Source organism: Pezoporus occidentalis, unplaced genomic scaffold (assembly GCF_034315485.1).
Source record: "Pezoporus occidentalis ecotype Australia unplaced genomic scaffold, CSIRO_AGI_Poc_V1 ctg63, whole genome shotgun sequence".
NCBI lineage: Eukaryota > Metazoa > Chordata > Aves > Psittaciformes > Psittacidae > Pezoporus > Pezoporus occidentalis.
The window spans coordinates 1,291,377-1,312,495 of record NW_026915977.1 but is presented as its reverse complement, the minus strand read 5'-3'; the positions used below and the strand labels follow the sequence as shown (position 1 = coordinate 1,312,495).

The window sequence follows — 21,119 nt, the reverse complement described above, 5'->3', positions numbered from 1 at the left end:
ACCTGACAGAGGAGAGATTGAAATGAGCTCTTAGGCAGAAGCTCTTCCCTGTGAGGGTGCTGAGGCACTGGCACAGGGTGCCCAGAGAAGCTGTGGCTGCCTGACAGCTGGTAGTCTTCAAGGCCAGGTTGGACAGGGCTTGGAGCAAGCTGCTCTAGTGGAAGGTGTCCCTGCCCGTGGCAGCTGGGTAGAACTGGATGAGCTCTAAGGTCCTTTCCAACACAAACCAGTCTGGGATTCTATGATTCTATGATATATCTGCACTGGGGGTCCAGCATCACTTCACACTGAAGTCTTGAAAACATTTGCTCTCTAAGGACTATTATTCTTTAGGTTTTACAGAATTATTTATTGCCTGGAATTTATTTTCTTAACTAATTAGCTGACAAAACTATATTGTGCAGGGAAAAGAAAACAAAAAACTACTTCTGCTTTCACCTATTTGCTTTTAAAGCAAAAGTTATTAAGCTTTAATATAATGGATTACTACTTTAATTCTTCCTTTCAAAGTCCAAAACTAAACCAGAAATCCTTTAAAAGAATCTCAGCATCTCTTAACATTTTATCCTCCAGCCCTGAAGATTTGCCTATGTTAGATGTAGGAGACCTTTTTTTAAAAAGTACTAATAAATAAAACCCCATATATATATTTATAAATATATATATACACACACAGAATTTCTTGTTTTAAAGGAAGTTATTTAAGACAGCATTCTTTTGTGAGGCTAAGTGCGAGACAGGTTTATCTTTTGTTCCCTCATTCCACAAATATTGCTATCTCAAGGACTTTCTCCAGCCTTTCTCTTATTGCATGATTTATTAACTGATATACAGTAAATCAAGAGCTACCTCTATCCAGTACTTTTCTCCTGGCCACACCAGACTCAGAGTCACAGAAGACTTTGTTTGCTTGCTTTTATCCACCATCTTGATAAGACTTTGCCTAAGGTACTAGCCAACTTATCTAACTGCAAGTTCTTCACTTCGCTGGTTACAGTACCTCAACATAAGGTAAAATACCACATACTGTATCTGCACTGAATAAAAGCACAGTACAGCAACATCTGAGCTAGTGTGGGAGAAAGCTGGATCAGTGAAATACAGTATGATACAAAGGTACAGTTGGTTTTGATTGTGTGGATAAGTCCTGCTCCTTAAATTGACTGACTCCCACTTAACAAAGAACCCACTCAACAAAGAACACCTTCATAATCCCAAATTATATAGATAGAAGCTTTGATGAGAAAAAAGCCAAACAAATAGTTTGCAATGTAAGAGGAAACAGTATTATTCTTGCATTAAATCACAAGGGCACTCTTTGTATTATAATGTGTGAATTATTTAACAATACAGGAAAAAACGGTAAAACAATAAGGATATTACATAGTGCATGTGTCTAAATACATATCTATGTATGTGGAAAAGCATGAATTCATGCTGAAAATACATGTTTCCAAAATACTCTTCCAAAATGATTCCACCTATTCCTCCTATAGCAAAGTTGAAAACTACTATAGAAATTGTAGGAACAACAGGAATTTGATATCATAAACTCTTAAAGAAACTAACTGATTTCTTCAATACACTCATGCCTAGAGATTCACCCTGCAAGAATACCATTCCACTCTTCCTCTAGCCCATGTACGCTGTTTTCTAGTGGTTTACTCCACTTGTTGCAAGCAGAACTGAAGAAAGACTGCCAACATTAACAAAGAGGGAGGCTGCCAACATTAGGCTGCCCATATCCTTCTACCTCGACATGCTAAATGACTCTTAAGTAAAATGAAAGTGGAAACTGCTTATGAACACCACTACAGCATACCACTGAGAAAAGCAGGCTCTATTAAGCCTTATATAAAACTGAAGAGTGAACTGAAAATTAACAGGAAAAGCCATTTCCCAGGAAAACTGATATAATTTCATGAGTCTGGCTAGTGGATTGAAAGACTGACAGATGTTTCTTGGGAATCTGAAGATAGACAGCCCTAGATAAAGGCTTAATACTGTCCAAAGGAGTCAGCTGTTGCCAAACCAGTAAAGTATTAGGTTAGATACATGTATTTGCCTAACACCTACTTCAAGTACTTTCATAATGACTTGATCTACAGCACACAGGTACTCAGGTACAGAAGACCCAAACTCATCCCAGTTCCCCAGGACAGTATTAAGTCTTCATCTCCCTACCAGCCACTACTGAGTTGCATTGCACTTCATCCAGCTCTGCAACTGGATATTGAGAAGATGGGGAAAGAAAGAACAAGGAAGGGGAATGGTCTCTTTAGAATCTCCCACAACTCACCTTCCCACTTGCACTCCTGAACTGTTTCCTGAATGGTGAAAGCTTATTCCATACCACAGAGTTAATGGATCTTCTCTTCCTTTTGTCAAAGGAGGCAGAATCTAATCCGCAAAGCATTTAATTATGGCATTTAATAATATGGTTTTCCTGAATGCAGAGAGACAACAGATATGACAATAATTTTTTAACCTTGATTTTGTGTGTGGGGAAAAAAAAACAACAAACAAATAAAAGAGAAGAGCCTTTAAAATGAGAAATTGTGATTGAGGGGAAAATAAACCCTACAAATCTCTTCTAATGTTTTGGTGCATCATTTCAGCCATCTGCAAACCACCTTATAGCCTCCCACTAATCTGACTTTCTAACACACTGCAGGTTGACATCTATTGGCAGCAGACTTTAAAAATGCTTCCATGAAGATCTCTATAATCCTCATATCTAAAATGTCTTTGTTCTGTTTATGATCAAACACTTTGGAAAACAGAGCCACCAGTCCCAGCAAGCATTCAAGATGCTCACAGGTGAGTTAAGGCACAATAAAAAGCACAGTAATCTAGCAAATCTCCTTGGAAAATGTGTTGTTTATCACCATGCCTGCAGACTCTTACACTACAAATGTATTGGCAACCATTTCTAGTTGATCATATACAAAGACATGAATATAATTTGAAAAGTTTAGGAGATGCACAGAAAAAGCCATCAACTGCCTCAACAAGAAATCTCAGGAAAAAGTAAAATGATTTGGTAAACATGAATGATTTTTAAGTCCTTCAGTAGAAGGAATAGGGGGAAATGAAGCAATGACTTTTTGTATCCATCCTTCAAGTAGCAGTTTTCAGAAACTTTTGTATTGTCCATAAAATTAGGCAGATGATAAATCTCACCGTGATGATTTGCTCTTTATAAGTCTGAAGCCACTGTTCTGCGTTCTCAGTGTATAATTACTTCAATATAGATAAAGCATGAGTCATCTGTTCTCCTCTAACCTTTGCATTTAAATTTGAATTTTAGTCTTGCTTATCTTTTTTTCCTAAATTGATATTACAGTCTACTATGTTTATTAAAAACAATTTAAAGCCACAGTGCATGTCAAACTCTGCACTGAGGCACCATTTGTTGTGTTATTTTAATTAACACATCTCAGGGAGATTACAATTCTAATCATTTCTATTAACTATGCCAGAGTTTTCTTTATATTAAATGTCAGATTTTATTTCCTATTTCAAATTATGCCTTAATACCCAAGAGGCTTTTAGCAAATGCTCTGCACACTCAGGTATGCAACTGAGAGGCACTGTCATTTCCTGCCAACATCACAACCATGGTTGACTGGGCAGTGTCCTTAGCAGGTTCCCAAATTTGCCCCCTCTGGATCTCTTCCTCTTCTCCCATCTTAGTGAGATAAAATTTCTAAACCCAGGAAATACATTCATTGACCCAGAAAGAGACCAGTGGGTACCCCCCTTTACTCATGTCTTAGAGCAGGATTATACTCAAAGGGATATTTAAAAGAAAGTCCCCCACATCAAGATTACAGTGACAAAAGCTTTTAAGCTTAAGTACTTTGTTGTCTCCACACATTTTTTGCCCACCATTTATCAGAATCCTTCTAACCCATGCTTGGGTAATAACCTGGAGCTCAGTTTATTTAAATGGCTGCAGGGTGAGCTGCCGTGCACAGGGCAAAGTTTCAGTTAATACCTTCTTTAAGTGAATTTCTTGCAAGGTTTGTCCCCAGGTATGTAACAGTGGCTCAAAGCCACTAAAAGAAGAAGAAACCTACCCTCCTAGACTTAAGGGGAGCTATGATTATTTTTAAAGCTTCCATTTTTAAAATTCTCCCTTCCTGTTCAGTGTCCCAACCAGGGTACCTATTATTTTTCCCTGGCCATTGGGGAACTGCACAGCAGCACTTTCTGCTGATCTGAATAATTGAAACCACAATACTAATTCAACATTTTGAATGGGATTCCCTTACTTCATTAAATACTCTTTTCCATGGCCAACAGAGATGAGCCCATGGGAGGAAGCGCTATCCAGTAGTAAGGGTTCAGTGCTCATCACTGCTGCCAAGCTCCCCTGACAAGCAAAGGCTAGTCAGTCTCAAAGTCTTCAACACATCACACTAAGACACTACATGAATAACTTCTTTTAATGTCTTTTTTGTTCCTTTTTAATTAAAGATGAATGGTCCATTTACTAACGTAAAATACCATCAAGGTATTTTATAGTCTGAAAGACTACGAGAATTTTTAAGCTCTTAGTTTTGAGATAATGGGGTGTACCAACATGTGCAGTTTCACTACGGCTAATTAAATTCAACACTGCTGTTTACCTTTTCCTTTGGAAATCCAAACAAATTTAATTGAATCTAGACTGATTTCCTCCCACACCCCATCCTTAACTAACATTACATAGAGGTTTGGTATAGTAAAGTCAACTTTAAGATATATTGTGTGACTAATCTGCCACTATGTAAAAGTAGACTTTTCTCTGCAGATTTTCCTCTAGGGTCTTGATTCTAAGTAGAGGTCAGGAACTTTGAATGGAAAAGATGGAAGTCTTACCTATGAGAAAGATTTCCTGAAGTCTTTGCATGAAGCTAGTGTGTTTTGCCTCCCCTTTTCTTGTGTAAGCCAAGAAAGACTACAAGAAAAAGCCCATTATTGTGCCTCTATCTGTATCCTTCATATATATTTAATAACAAACTAATTTAAATCTCCCCATCTTTTCATTCTTACTTAAATGCATGGTATCTTTTTCGTCCTCTTAATCACTTCTCACCATTTTTTGCTCAAGTCCTACAATAGGTTATCTATTGTTCTCTGAATTTGATGAAATACATTGATCCAAAGAACTAGAGCCCTAAAATTATTAGCAGGATTCTTGATGGCCTTTTACATATCTTTCTATATCACTGTAGGTATAACCTGCTGAAGTCATCAGCATATCGCTCAGAGGTTCACCCAAGGAGGGTATCAATTTATTTTGGGGATTCTAACACACGCATGGATTTCTTCCCACTCATTTTCTCTAAACTGTTTTTTGTTTCTTCTTGACATCTGAATGCAGTTTTGTCACTTGCCCCTTTCTGGTGAAGAAAATGTGGTTTGGATTTGAGAGTTCCTCAGAGCATGTTCAGAAAGCACGTTCTGAAAATACAGCACACTTGGGAGCAAGGAGATGCAAGAGCTCTTTCAGCCTCAAAACTTACAAGCAGACACACACAAAAAATCATCTCAGATCCATCAGCCTTTCTAGCAATCCTTCAATGGATGCTCTGATAACATTCATATTTGTTTACCCACCACTTGAGTCCTAAGCAAGACTTTTTCAAACACTACTCAAACTGGGGAGAATGGAGGTTGACTCCCAAGTGCAAGGCTGTTCTTCACCCTCTCTACTTAAATCCCCAAGGACCAACATGAAAAAAGGGGAAAAAGAATTTCCTATGTGGTTACATACCGTAGATTAACCCCAGTCTTAGAAACCACAATCCTTTCTGGCTCAGCATGTATGAAGAGTGACAGTAACTGCTGAGCACAAGTATCTCCCATCCTCAGCTGCTGAGGCTTCCTATAAACATGTTGAAACAGTACAGCCTATTCTCCATCTCCTTCATCACAGAGCTGAATTGACACCAGACTGAGGGGGAATAAGCGCTTGCCCTGCCCTCATACTCTACTGTAACCCTAAGGGGACCATGACCCAAAGTCTTAGACATCTTTTTTGCTGGCAAGATTGCAGAGAGCGCAAGAAACAATGCAACAAAAGCAAGATTTCAGGCCAGCCAAGATGCATATCTTTCCCATCCTTGTTTGCCTCAAGTTCCATCAGTCTGAAGCAACCAAGCAGAAAGGACAATAACCATAAACCCAGACAAAACACTTTTATTGTCTGAAACTCAAAACACTGGCCTTGCTTTTGTCTACCTGGCAGACAGTCTGACAGAAGACAGCAACTGAGCAAGAGGAAGAGAAACAGATGAATTTGGACACTAATATGTACTCTTCAATATGTTCTCCTGGGAACTGTGTTGTATAAACATCATTTAAGAGTTCCTAACATCCCTTCCACACTCTTGTGTGGACGTGCTGAATAGGTGAAGGGCTCTCCTCTCACTAAATTAGACTCCGGATTTAGAATCACACCGGTACCATCTAACTCACCTCAGGAACTCTTAAGCACAACTTGGCCATGAGCCTAGATAGCAAAATAGTGAAGAGGCATTTAAAGCACTTCATGGAACTTGACAGCTTCCCCAGAATAACCTCTTCACTAACTGGGGAGAGGCAGAATTACCTTTTTCAAAGAGCTGGACTCTCTTAAGTTTAGCCCAGATAAAACACAGTGTAGGGAAAGCTGCCACATCTGACCAACAGCTAAATCCTGCACTTCAGAAGAGGCTAAGGTAAAAAAAAGAGAAAAAAATACAAATAAAAAATCAGCTTTCAACTGTAAGTATTGAAGACAAATAACAAAGGAGACATAAAGTGAAAACTCTAAAAGCTTATGTTTCAAATCTGTTTCCAGAAGAGGAGAGGGAGAAGCTGAGGAAGAATTCACCCAGGCAAATTGTTTTCTGTTCATATCCCTCAGCTTAGCCTTCAGTGCATTTGTGCACATCGTCTATCAATCTTGGGACTGTAAAACATGGAGCTGTTGGAGCAAGTCCAGAGGAGGCCATGAGGATGATCAGGGGACTGGAGCACCTCCCGTATGAAGAGAGGCTGAGAAAGTTGGGGCTGTTCAGCCTGGAGAAGAGAAGGCTGCGTGGAGACCTCATAGCAGCCTTCCAGTATCTGAAGGGGGGCCTAAAAGGTTGCTGGAGAGGGACTCTTCATTAGGGACTTAGCAACAGGAGAAGGGGGAACGGGTTTAAACATAAAGAGGGGAAGTGTAAGCTAGATATAAAGAAGTTCTTTGCTGTGAGGGCGGTGAGGCATTGGAACAGGTTGCCCAAGGATGTGCATGCTCCACACCTGGCAGTGCTCAAGGCCAGGCTGGACAGGGTCTTGGGTGAGATGGTTTATTGTGTTGTGTCCCTGTTCATGGCTGGGAGTTGGAACTAGATGATCTTAAGGTCCTTTCCAACACTAACTATTCTATGATTCTATGATTAATAAGTAAAATATTTTTTGTGTCACACAAAACTGATCCTGAAACAGTTGCCAAATTGATGCCACCGACCTGCACCTACAAAGAAGATACAGATTTTGGCACCGTTGCAATACTGAGCAAATTCTTTCAAAGCAGAGTTAAAATACTTTGCTGAAAGTCACAGAGTTTGTCAGAATCACATAATTAATGTCTTGTTGCTTCCCTATTTCATCAAAGTATTTAAAATTATGTGATATCAAATGAATTACTGTTGTTTGGCAGGTATCCCGCATTTAAACAGCAGGATGGCTGCTGTGCTCAGCGTTGAATTGTCCCAGCACATTGTATTTGTACAATTTCATCTCCGTACTACACAATCAGGCAAGGGAATAACACAAAGTTTTTTAATATTCTGTCTTTACAGCAAGCAAACAACCCGGAAGAGTGGATTTCAAATTTTGGCTGGGGATTAACATCCAAATGCTTTGAAAATTAGGGATATAATTATATGAAGTCAATTACAATTTTCAATTATATATTTCCTAAGGCTTTATATTAAGCAATGTTGGGCACCCTGTGCTTGTAAGTCCTCTCAGTCCTTTGCATCATCTACCAACAAAGAAACACCACAATCAAGTGACTCAAAAAACATGCGGGGTGCTCTTGGGGCTCCTGGCCACCCAAATCTTTTGCTATGCTGGTGATAGGAATAGAAAGCTGAGGACCAAGATATAATTTTTTCACTCCTGGATCTGTTTATTTTAAGGTTTAATTACAATACAAACTAAATTCACTGATTAATAAAATGAGTGTGCCTGCATGCACCTTTCCCAAATTTTATTCAGTTTACAAGCAATAAAGAAGTGATAATCAATTAAGTTGTATTGAATGTAATCACAAGCCCATAAATGCTTTTTACCATATTGAGTTATGGCTCTGCATACTAATGGCTCATATTCATTTGAATTTTTTCCTGGAAGTTTTCTGTGCAACATGGTAATTACATAAATTGCAGCATTCTTTTTTAGTGGCTATGGGGAAAAAAGTAGTTATGAATTTTAAAAGAATCATAGTCTCCTTGGTTTTAAGAGAGTCTTCTATCTGTACACCCATGCACCACATGTTGAAAGGGAGCACTTCTGGCAAGTATCTGCCACTTGCATGACTGGAGAAGTCAGTTCAAATATATTCTGGAATTGGATGAGTCAACAATAAAGGCAGACTATGACAAAGGAAAGGTGACAGTGGCTGTGGAAAAGATCCTCAGGTAAAGCACTAAGTCCATTTAGGACACTGTATTTTAAGAGAATTGCAAACATTTTTGGAGAAAGGGAGACTGCAAGCATGTTGAAGAGATGCTGGAAATGTCTTGTGAGAGAAAATTCTTCACTCTTAAGAAGAAAACAAAAAGGATGGATAGTTGCATATTAGTGAAGTCCAGCTTGAGTAATGCCAATCACAAGAGTACCTTAGGAAGCTAAAAGAATATCTCTTGGAGAGGAACTTTATTTTATCCTGTCTTTAAATGAGAGGAAGTGACAGGGTGATTTCTTTAGGTGTCTTGTAGGCAATTCTGTGATTCTTTAAAAAGAAGATGAAAGGGCAAATCTGAAACCAAAAGTAGCCTTAAACTGTTCCTTCTGGGGTTTTCAGTTAAACAAAAGCCAATCAAATTTTATTTCTAGATTACATAAACCATCATTTCCCACATATTTTTTACATGGCTACAAACAGCAAAAAAGGATTTAAATTATGCATGGCTATAAGGATTGCCACATTTCCCAAGGAAGTTACCAAATACCCTTAGCACACCTCATAAAAGTCTATCTATACTAATGACCAAAGTCATTGTTAGCATTATTTCTCATATTCGCTCATCATTGTTAATATTATTTCTCGTATTCGCTCATCACAATCCAGTTTTGGAATATAAAACGTGCTGGATAAAATAAGAGTTTTTATCAGTTACATGCTGCCAGCTAACAAAGCAGAAAATAGAAAAAAATGGCCATTTCTATTTCATATTGCTTACTATCCATCACTTCAATGGAAATGAGATGAAGTAGATAACGGTAATAAGAATAGTATTAAGAGGACATACATATATTACATATTTCTCAGAGGTACCATTGTTGTACCATTTACATCGTTAATATTAAAATGTCTCAAGCAGCACAAGCCAGTGTAACCAAAGCTATAAATATTACCCTTAATATAAAGGAGTTGAATGAGCTTTTAACCTTGAATTTGATACAATGTTGAAAATAACTTTTATACTTAGATGACCTAGCTCCTGTGAATAGCTGAGTACTTTTTCTCTCAAATAAATCTTTCTCCAAAGTAAAACTTCCTTGAACTATTCTGAGCTGTAATAATCTATTGCACATTAAGTGATCATAGACCTTTACTATACCTCTTGCAAGTGTAACTCAGAGGCAGAAATGTCAATTTCAACGAAGCTTTTGTAGGTAATATTGAATACAAATAAACATCTCAAGAAATGTTCCATATTAGGGTTATTTCATTAAAGAAAAGTGTTCAGGAAGGTTATCTACACATTCTAATACCGTGAGCCCAGGTAGAAATAGAATTTAAAATGGTTTTTGAATCAGAACACTTTAGAAAAAAGAAAAAGAGGAGGGGGAAGACAAAAGGAGAGAGTTTTGATTTTTCAAAATAAGCAACACTTGGATCATAGAAAGATTCAGGTTGAAGAGCCGTCAGGAAGTCACTAGCCCAACTGCCTGCTCAAAGAAAGGTCAGCTATGACAGATTAGATCACTGTTCCCAGGGCTTCCTCCACTTCATACTATGTAGTCATAACTCGATCGGTTAAACACTCAGGATGGGAATCAGAGAAGCACAAAAGCATACTAAACTCCGAGTATAGTTCTCTGCCTGTAAAGAAACGCATCGTCACTGTGCTCATCAAAAGGCAACAGGGTGAGGAATAAGGGAGAAATGGGAAGTCTGAGCACAAACAGTAACAACAGGGTTAGGAAGAACATGATCACTGGATCCTATCCCCCGGGTGATGCAATATGACCAAGGAAGAAATGGCAGGGCAGAGCTTGGGTAAGGAAGAAAGAGAAAAATCAGTGCAGGAGAAAAATGAACTCATTGTGAAATGCTACAAGCAGGAATAGAGTATGTGCTATCATCTGATCCAGGCTGCTGGCCTGACTACTTTAATAAAAAGATGGTTGACATGGAATATTTTTAATTTCCACTTAACTAAACTATTTTTGTTAAGCATAAGGTACCTTGATTTAAAGTAGAAGAGACTAAGCAGATACTACCATGAGATATCAACGCTGGCAGTCATGGAATTTGATGGTGAAACAAAATTGGACAGAATCTTCAATACAAGTTTGAATGACTAGCACTGTGAAGAACTGGATATACATGAGGTTTAAATACAAGACACAGGTTAGAAAGTCAGAGTATTAAGCTCAGCTTTTTACACTAGGTACTATTGGCAAGAATTTGTTGTAAGTCAGATAAACATATGGTGCAAATGGTAATGGAGGGAAGGCCTATTACTGTATGTAAGTATAATCTACTGGTATAGTGTGCCTGTGAATAAAGTAAATGCAATACTAGGAGTGTTGGCAAGTGGAGATAGGAAATATTAATGGTGATCGGGAAGGAAGTGTTGAGTAGAACACTGTGCACTTCTTGTCATTTATGTTCAAGAACAAGGAATTGAAATGAACAAAGTAGAAGAAAAAGTAGTTGAGGGCTGCTGAAAGAAAGCTAAAAAAGATGGGATTGCTTAGTTTTAACAAAAGGAAGGCTGCAAGGGGACATTGTAGGACTGCTCTGTTGGAAGATATGCAATGAAACCGTAAGGAGTAAGATTTATTTAAGATGAAGGACAATGTTGGCAGAAAATTAATCAGGTATAAATTTGCTATGAATAAATACAATCAGAAATAGAATGGTTCTGACAATAACAAGACTGGGGCTCTGAAACAACCCTTCAGGAAGTGTTGGGGCAAAAGTAACCCTTAATTTTAATGAGAATCTTCATGGATTCACATGCAGGATTAAAAGACACATCTGCAGCAGTGGGAGTCTGGTCCTAAGAAACATAAGAGGCTGGTTTTTGGCTTGTACTTCTTCTTCCACAAATCTGTATATAGGCATTTTTACCAGCGTGTTGCCTTCTCTCTATATGCTGAGACACAAACTCCTATTTCCATGGCAAAAGGAAGAATAGAAAGTCTGTTACAGGTACTGTTTTAGTTTTCATAAAATGTTATGACGGAGTGATACAGCAACCAGAAAAAACAGAAAAACCTCAACTTCAGATCTCCCAAGAATGACATTAAAAAGTTAAGCAGCACTTAGTCTTCTTTAAGATGTCATTTTTGTTCAGTGTAACTGTTAGACACTTAATGCAGATAGACGGGCTAAGCAGACTCTGAGAAGACAAAGTTTCCTCCTTTACATCCAATCTAAAAGCTTTTAAAATCTCTCTGTCAGGAGCAATATGACTGCATATCAATTACATTCCCTTACTACCGCAGAACTTATAATAAGGGAACGTCATGGGGAAGAAAAGGCATTTTGATAACACTGACAGTAAAATGAAACACTGTCAATCTAATTGGCTGGAATGCTGGGACTGTTCATTAACCTCACTTTACTCGTTAAAGTTCTCATTCAATTAAAATAGCAGCTAGGATATGCCTGTGTGGTACCACACTGTCTTGCTGACAGCAAGTTCATTTCTGGTGTTTTGCTGCTGACCTCATGAAGGATGGATGCTGGGACTGCAAAGTCTCTAATACAGATCAACTAACAAAATACAAACTTCTGCCCCTATCCTTGACACAAAGGATGTGCAGTGCCTATATGTAAGAAAGAAACAAGATGTTTTCCTGTTATTTTCAATGTACAGTCTGAGGTTTTATACAGCTCTTCTTTAAATATAGAATTTATATAGGCAGAACTTTGAAAATGAAAGTTCTGAAATTGGTCTTCACTTTTTCCTATTATTTTCTCTGTTGGCTTTCTTTCACAAACTAGAGAACAGATACAGCTCATAATTTAGCCTGGAGTTCTCAAAAGAAGAAGAACAACAAAACAGTTTCATCAACAACAATATACATTTATCAACATACTGAAAGAAGAATAATTGAACCATCCTCCATATGTATCTATAAGAACAATCAAACTGATCCGCAGGGTAAGAGGCACCATTTCCCAAAGATACGTTCTATATATCAGAAAAATTCTAATTCTCCTCACACAGTCTCCATTTAGCTCAGAGTTTTCACAATGTCTCTAATAAACAGCAAGAACGGTGGATATTTCCAAAGGACAAACTGGTGGCTTTATTCTCAGTTCACAATACTGCCTAAGCAAAAGCAAAAATAAAATAAATGCTAGGCATGCAGGGAAGATGGGAGCAACTCCATTAAAGTCAATAGTTACGCATAAAAATACATAAAGCTAGGGAAAGAATAACAAATGTCTTTAGAGAATGTATGAGAATCACAGTATGAACCCTCAGCAGAGATACACCGACAAAGAAAAGTTAGTCAGGAGAACCAATTTTTAACTTGTCATTTCAAGCTAAACGGGAAAAGAATAAAAATTACATAGCATCAGCACTGTCTGAAGAAATCTTTTGTGCCTAAACAGAATGTACAGAACGATTGTAAAACTCAAAGTATGGAAATCATCATCACAATTGATTGCATCTACTGCTTTCAGTTGTGAACAGAGGTTGCTATTTAGCAGGACATTGGCATCTTCAGTGACCAACGCACTGCTTAAAAAAATTGGTCTTTTTGCATTACTTTCAAAAGCTTTAAAAAAGGGATATTTTTTCATAGTTTAACAAAGTTTGAAGTATCTCCAATTTTCACCCCTGGACCAACCCAAGTAGTCAGAAAGAGGAATTTGATTTCTTTTGTCCAAACCTTATAACAACTTTCCTTTAAAGAGATGGCTTACAGAGATAATATAAACTTGTAAACAATTAGGATTAGTGTCCTGGTCTGCAGTGTTGATCTGAATTGCAAATGTTAACAAAGGAGACAGCAGTGACACTTCTGAAACAGGTCTTTTGACATAGCCTTCCACTTTCCTAAGAATACATAAGAAGTGCATGGAGTTTATTCAACAGAAAATCACCATGAAGAGCTAGACAGGAAAACTGGGCTGGAGGAAGGGATCTACAAGGACACAGCAAACAGGGAGACTGTGGTCCAAACTTCATCAATAAATGCTGCACTTAAGTCTTCATAAAATGCCTTTTGAGTCTTATCCACATCTTTGTTTAAAGAGGTACAATATTCTGGCTTTGTATTTTGTGTTCTTGAGAAAAAAAAAACAAAACCACAAACAATAAAAATAAAAGAACCAAAGGTGGGTAGATTAGAAAGGTTCTGGCACATCTTGACATGTTTCCACCTGACAAGAGGTAGTTCTCAAACAGCTCTTGCCAACTCAGCATCTTCTCAATCTTATACCCTCATCTTGGCAGAGAGCGGGACTTTTCTAACTAGGCAGGCATCTCCAACACAGTTATGAGATGTCTAGCTAGCTGTCTAAGATCTCTTCATAGTCAGTAAGAGGAAACCTAAACTTTTAGTTCATAATAGTTGGCTCTCTAAAGTACCTCTAAAAGAAGTAATGAGACTATCTCATTAAGAACTTATTTCCTTCTTTGCCCAAAGAGTGAGACTAAGGAGAAAATGATTTCAGGGAGATGGGTCTCGCCCAGAATGGCTTTCAGAGGCATCCCTGCCCATGGCAGGGGGGTTGGAACTAGATGATCTAAAAGTCCTTTCCAACCCTAACTATTCTATGATTCTATGAAACATATGGAGACTGTCCTTTCTGTCCCATTTTCTTGCCAAAGACAGTGGATAGCATTGATGAAAACCACTCTAACATGACTATGTGTGATTCCTGGATGAGTTTGTTCATGTGGCTATAGCAGTGGTCTGTTTTTCCAAGAAAGTAACAAAGAACATTCATACGGATCATTTCCACTGCTCTTCCATGATGTACTTGGGTTTCTGTGCTAGGACAGACTTGTGAGAAGCATATTCTTCACCAGTATTAGTGAAGAGCTTCAAATATTAGGGAGAAGATGAATATTTTTACCACCATGAAAGAATTGTGACATACTAAAAGGGATAAATATAACGATAAAATGCATTTTCTTTTTAGGTACCAAAAGATTTTCAATCTCCAAATTCTAATATGTCTCTTCAAGAAAATAAGAGCTCTACAAAACATGTTTTAACGTAACTATTTCCTGGCTTTGCTCCAGAAACATGATTTGACCTAATACCTGGACATCTCTCTTTTTTTATATAGTTGTTTCCAACGGCTTTCCTTTGATGACTAGTAACTTCATTCATATGCTCTTCACTTTTTGTCAAGCAGCGCCACTGAGATGCTAAAAATGTCAGACCCCATAAAACCAGTCTTAGAGCAATAAAAAAAATCATTTTTCTGGAGAAAACCTAATTTAGCAAACGAACTGTGTTCTTCTTTGTCTCTTCTCTCCAGTTTCCATGTAACTACCCTGGTGTTACCCTATGTATTAGCCCTGGTTTCTTCTCCCCTCTCTATCTACCTGCTCTACCTGCTCTCTTTGCCAAATCAGTCAGACTGAGTTGACCAGTAAAAGTGATGTTCTCCACTGGGAAATCACTGCTGCAGTGCATCAGTTCCACCAGATTACCCCATGCAATGTTTGCAGAATTGCAACTAAAGGAACTGTCAGTTCTGACATTTGCCTTTGAATGCTACTGTACAAGTCAAAACCCATTTCTGTCCTTCAGTTTTCCACCTAAAATTGAGTTATTAATACTCAATATTTAATAAAGTAATTTATTAAATTATTAAATCTTTGACCCCTCAAAGTTTCAAATTTATTGTGGTCCCACTCTTAATTCTAAGTTTGTTGGCAGAGTAGGAGACAGTTAAGCAGGTTTGGTTGCATGGTGACTTACAGTTGTATTATTCTCAGTGTCCAAGATCCAGGAAACTCAAGGAGTGGTGAACCCAATCAGTTTAACAAATACATTCAAGCTTTATGGTGCTGCAGATGCTCATCAAATGGTTGCTTTTAAGCAAGATTTTCTTTAAGTAATACATATAACAATCAATAAAATGCCATCTCTTTCTGCATATTTTACACAGCTTTCACCTAGAAATTCATAATATTCAATAAATACATAATGAACTTCATTGTCCCCAGCTGCCCATGAGTTTTACATCCTTTCATACCTAATCCTCATCATCCGCACATTCAAGATTAGACATGATCCCTGGTGGACCTTGCAGCTTATGAGCAGCCAGCTCAGTGGTTCTGATAAATTTCTGTCATGAATGAAACCACACGCCATGCACCAACAATTACTTCATAGTGTTAGAGACTCAGCTGAGTTAGAGAAATGAATCAATATTACTTTGCAATTATTCAGTACCTGGGAGAACACTACTTCTAAATTACTCATAAATTGTTAGCATATAGATATTACATGTTTTCAGGCATTTTATATATTTAGAACTACATTTTAGTGTCTATTACTGTGTTAACACAAGGACTGCCTTTTTTTTAAACTAGGTTTAGAATTTAAAATAGAAATTTTATTGTTCAAAACAATCTGAGTACAAAGTGTACAGAAATACCTTTTAAAGGTCAATTCTAAAACGATCATTATGGTTTTGGCCTTTTACTTTTCTTTGCAATTATTTGATATCTTAGTCCTAGAGTTATTTGCACAGAAAAATACACAATGTATTTAGGCAAATCTAAATACTAAAGACAGCAGGCACCGCATAAATCACCTTTCACATCATTCAAAGATACTTCTACAGCTTTCATTAATATTGCAAAGTTTGCAGCAATATTCTTGGCTACAGTGCCTCGGAAGTCATTATTATCTCTGGCTGCAAAATCAAACAAGAAGCTGACATATCAGCTAGCTCATTAAATGCTGTCTCCCTTATTGTTTTGGGTTTTCTTTAAATTATTTTTCTAGGGAAATAGTTCTATAGTCCTTTTTCATGTGAAGGTTAAAGCCTGAAGGATGCAGGCCGGAATTACTGCTCATTTCATCTATATGACAGTCTGTCCTGGGTCCAACAGTCCAATTATGGACTTTTATTTGTAGAAATTTAAGAAACAGAAACCTAAGGTTACCAAATTGGTGTGTTTGTGTTCCTTATTGAACATGTATAATTCAACTGAAGAGTGCAGGAAGTAATGGTGAAACTGTTCCAAACCAAGTGACATAAATTTAGATTATCAGCACAGTGCAGTACCTATGACAGCATCCTTTTAAATCAACAGGATCAGTAGATCCCATATCCCCGATACTTTGGGCTGGCAGAATGGTTTTACTTGCTGGTCTGCACACAGGACCAAATTCATTCCAATGGTCACCGAATTATGGAATGGTTTGGGCTGGAAAGGACCTTAACATTATCCAGTTCTAACCCTCTGCCACAGGCAGGGACACCTTCCACTAGAGCAGCATGCTCCAAGCTCCATCCAGCCTGGGCTTGAACACTGCCAGGGATGGGGCAGCCACAGCTTCTCTGGACACCCTGTGCCAGCGCCTCACCACCTCATAGTAAAAAATTTCTTCCTTACATCCAACCTAAATCTCCCCTGTCACATGAAGCCAGAGTAGAAAGTGCTTGAAACTAGTCCACAGTTAATGCACAACTATTTTCAGTCCTCAGATCCGCTATCAGCGCTTGCATCTGAGGGTCGCAGAGACTCCTGCATCCTACAGTTCAGATAAATCTTTAAGTCTTCTGGGTCGTCTCTTTTATTACCACTTCAGTAGAGTCCGAGGTGCACCTGACTAGGGAGTTAAAACAAAGTCTGTGTCTTAAGAACAAGCTACTGTTTAAATAAGAAATAAAAAAAGGATAAAGCATTGGAGCTAGTCTCCACCATGATGTAAAACTAGCAATATTTTTAATTTAATGCAAGAACTCTCTTCTTCTCTAATACTGATTTTGTCTTACTGCATTTTCCTTGCTATTTGAAGAATAATGAATAGTTTTAAATAAGAAAGAAAAGAAGGTTGTAATTTCTGCCCTGGAAAAACACCTCTATTCACTCAAGAGCAATGAGCATGGTTACCATCTGTTGAAGCAGAAGAATAATAGGCATTAATGATGGCACTTTTGCTAATTTCATAAGCCTTTCTCCCAGGTGAATGAAACAGGCTTTATTCAGTCATCCTCAATGAATTCACATTTGAACACCATAAAGTAGCATTGATGCAGCAGAATCACACAGCATATCTAAACAGTGCAGATACATATATTTTAGCTAGCTGCAGCAGATAATAGATTAGCTATATTTGTACTCCTCAGTAGCAATTGTTCTTTAACACAAAAAAAGCTTTTAGAAAGAATATTTCCTAAGAGTCAGTGAAACCATATAGCTTGGGGAAATGTGCAATGCAAAGTCTGCAATACTATATCCTATAATTCTGCTTTACTGCCTTCAGTGTTTTTTCCATGGATTTCCTCATCCCTAATTTTAGAAAACAATTGCCTCACTCATCAGTTTCTTGAACATAAAAAAGTCATTCCTAGGAACGTGAAATATGGATGTCAACCCTCCCACCATGTACTAGACAGAGTTATTCTCTCTTAAAAGTAACTATTAAATAGCAATGAGCATTGGCACAAAACTCCTTGTTCATAGATCTGAAATTTAATAGGAGTTGATGTAACAAATGAGAGTTTTATTATTCTTTGACCTACACAGAATAGGTCAATTTACGATCTCATCCAATGTCAATGTGCATTTGTTCAACACACGTAGTACAACATTCAAGTTAAGATACCTGAAATTGTACTGCACCACTCACGTCCCAGCTGAGCAAAACTTTCTTTCAACTCCAGTCCTGGATTTCTGTAAGTCAGGTTAGAAACTTGTTCATGAAATTTATCTGTAATCAGGAAGACGGTACCACTATCTTCATGCATGTATTGGTCTGTTGAATGCCAAGGAATGGTTCTTGAGACATCAAGAAGTAATACGTTGGCATAACTATTTTTTCAGTAACTTCCCAAGGACATTGGCATTGGGAAGACAGGGAAGAGGAACGAACCTGGAAATAAGATCAGAAAGGAGAAAAGGACAATCTGATGGCTAAAGCGAGCGGTACCAGAGAGGTTGGCTAAAAGAGGTGGCAATTGGCAGCTCACATGAAGTGAATGAGACAGGCTTTCTGCTGGGATGTTTATTAAATTGTGTAATTAAATATTTCCCATAATGAGTAGTCACAAGGGAGTGTCCATATATAAAACTCATATTTCCTTCTGACTGCTTGGCCATCCAACCCTAACGGTGCTCTTTTAACAACAGGATGTGTGCGTGTGTGTATTAAATGTAATTATACACACACACACTTCCTACCAAGTGCCAGTTTTCTTGTGGTGATATTAACATTCTTTAAAAATTAATTAAGCCTAACAAGACACTCATAATTAGACTGCTAAGGTTTATTATTTCTGATTTGCTATCGGGAAAGGGACCCAGTGAGATTAAGCGCCTTATCTAAGTAAGTGAACCTCTAAATTATGGTGGAAACGCAGTCCAAGGGCCCTGATTCCCAAACAAATGACTATTTAAACTTTCAAGGCTCTGTGCTTGTCTGTGTTTAGCTTTGAATGTGTCCTTTGCCAGATGAAAAATTGCTTCTACAACTGGATATTAACAGTAATAGTTATGAATCTTTGCCTTAACACAATTAAATTAATCCAATGCCTTTCGAAACTTCTCCTCATGCTCTTAATTCTGTGTGTTTGCTTTCAGATGACTTTCAGCAACATGTCGTCCATTTATGTTCATCTCTGTGAGATGTGGGTACAGTGCCTTAACGAAGACACTGCTTGAAATTAATTGAAATGTTTTTGCAGATTGACAAATAGAGTAGATAAATTACAGTCTCTTCTATCCAGCTGATTAATTTAGACAGTAGTGCATACAGGTATTGAGGCATCATCCGCTTATTTTTTAACCTTCAAATATACAGGACTTGTTAAAAAGCAATGAAGTTTTAGGAAACATTTCTTCTTGTAGATCATAAATAAGCACTAGTTAAAGTTCTGAAACACAACCTTGAGGTGACCATCATTTTCACAGGCTATTTCTAACAACCACAGATTAGAATATGGAGAGAAATATGTATATTTTTTAACAAAAGCTGTAGGTAATGCAAGTTGCAAAAGCTTGGAAGAACTGAAAGATCATTAGTCTAATCCAAATTTGTTGTCCCTATTCCTAATGAAAAGAAGCCATATAACAACCTAAAGTCAAACCCATTAGTAAAAGTAATGACCTACTGTGGCCTCAAATGATAAATTTTCTTACTCTCTTAATTGTAAAATCACTAAACAACTGTGATTTCACATCATCTGCACCAAGTTCCTTATAAAATTTCCACATGTGAGTGATCTCTAACCAGCCCTCGTGATGCAGACTGTCAGAGAACATGTTAACTTACCATTGCATGCTATTCAAAAACTTGAAGGAAAGTCAGACAGTTGTCTTTTTAGGCTTGAAATCCCTCATTATTGATCCATGGAACATTAGCGTATTTTATGGCTTGTTTGTTCCGTAAAAATAGCAACCAGATTGTGTAAAAGCACCATTTTTTTAAAGAAACAACAAATCACAAAACAAAACAAGACAAACCTCAGGGGCAATTAGGTTCTGCTGATGCTCTTGGAAAAGGTCAAGACTGTCAACTTCCACTTTGGAAAACCAAAGAATGTGATGCCTCAACAGCCCTATAACACTGCTCTTGCTCGTCCTGGGCACCAAGAAGTCTCTACAAAGGATACAGAAAAGTCCTCTGTTCTGGGGGCAATCTGCTTTGCTATCTTTAAGCTGCAATTTGACGAAGTTGTTCTGGTTTTCTCTCCCACACCTATACAATCTTCCCAGTGCATAAACCTTTCCTGGCCCTTCATGTTGCTTTTCTAGATCCCCCTGCTTTCTGGCAGATAGGTGACAGCTCAGTGACTCACCTGTACCAGTATTTCTTGCACAGAGACCCAATATGATAAAACATAGAGCCAATGCTTGATCAGCCACTCCAGAAAGAGAAACCTGAATTTGTACACCAAACACATACATCAGCAAACATTTTGTTTTTTATCATTTAGTATAACTAGTGCTGTTCTTTCCTGCTGCCAAAGCTGTAGGCACTCCATAAGTACTCCGTTGCTCTCTTCTTGCCAATATATTTTCCTTTGTGACCTACTGCTCTCCTGCAAGTGCTCTCAAAATGGCCTGGCTGAAGATGCAAACACAGAGAAACTTCAGAACAACCTCCACCAGCAGTACTGGGAAACAGAGTAATTTTGACAAAGTGCAAGTACAGCATCACCTTGTCAAACACAACAGATAATGAGCTTGGAATCAGCCTCCAAGCTATTTGAACTAAAAAAAAGATGAAAGCTGGCCAAGCACTGGTTAGTTACTGCAAAGCGTTCAAAGTCTGTCACTCATATAGAAACCTTTTGACAGATGATACCTTTTTCCACTCCTAAAAACGAGAGATATAAGGAAAATATCATGAAAGAAAGATTTTGTTTACTCAGCTCTCCAACATGTGAGATAAAAAGGAGTGCCTGGAAGCCCTCCAGTTTCTCTCCTGATCTAGAGAGTCCTCCAGAAAGGCTCCAAAAACTGATGCAGACATCAACA

The 21,119-nt window shown here is 37.9% G+C and overlaps 1 protein-coding gene across 2 annotated transcripts in view; it reads right to left on the bottom strand.

Moving 5' to 3' along the window:
- CTNNA2 (catenin alpha 2) overlaps positions 1–21,119 on the bottom strand; it is a 440,210-nt gene that overhangs the window by 240,989 nt on the left and 178,102 nt on the right. The gene's annotated exons all lie outside the window — the stretch shown is intronic.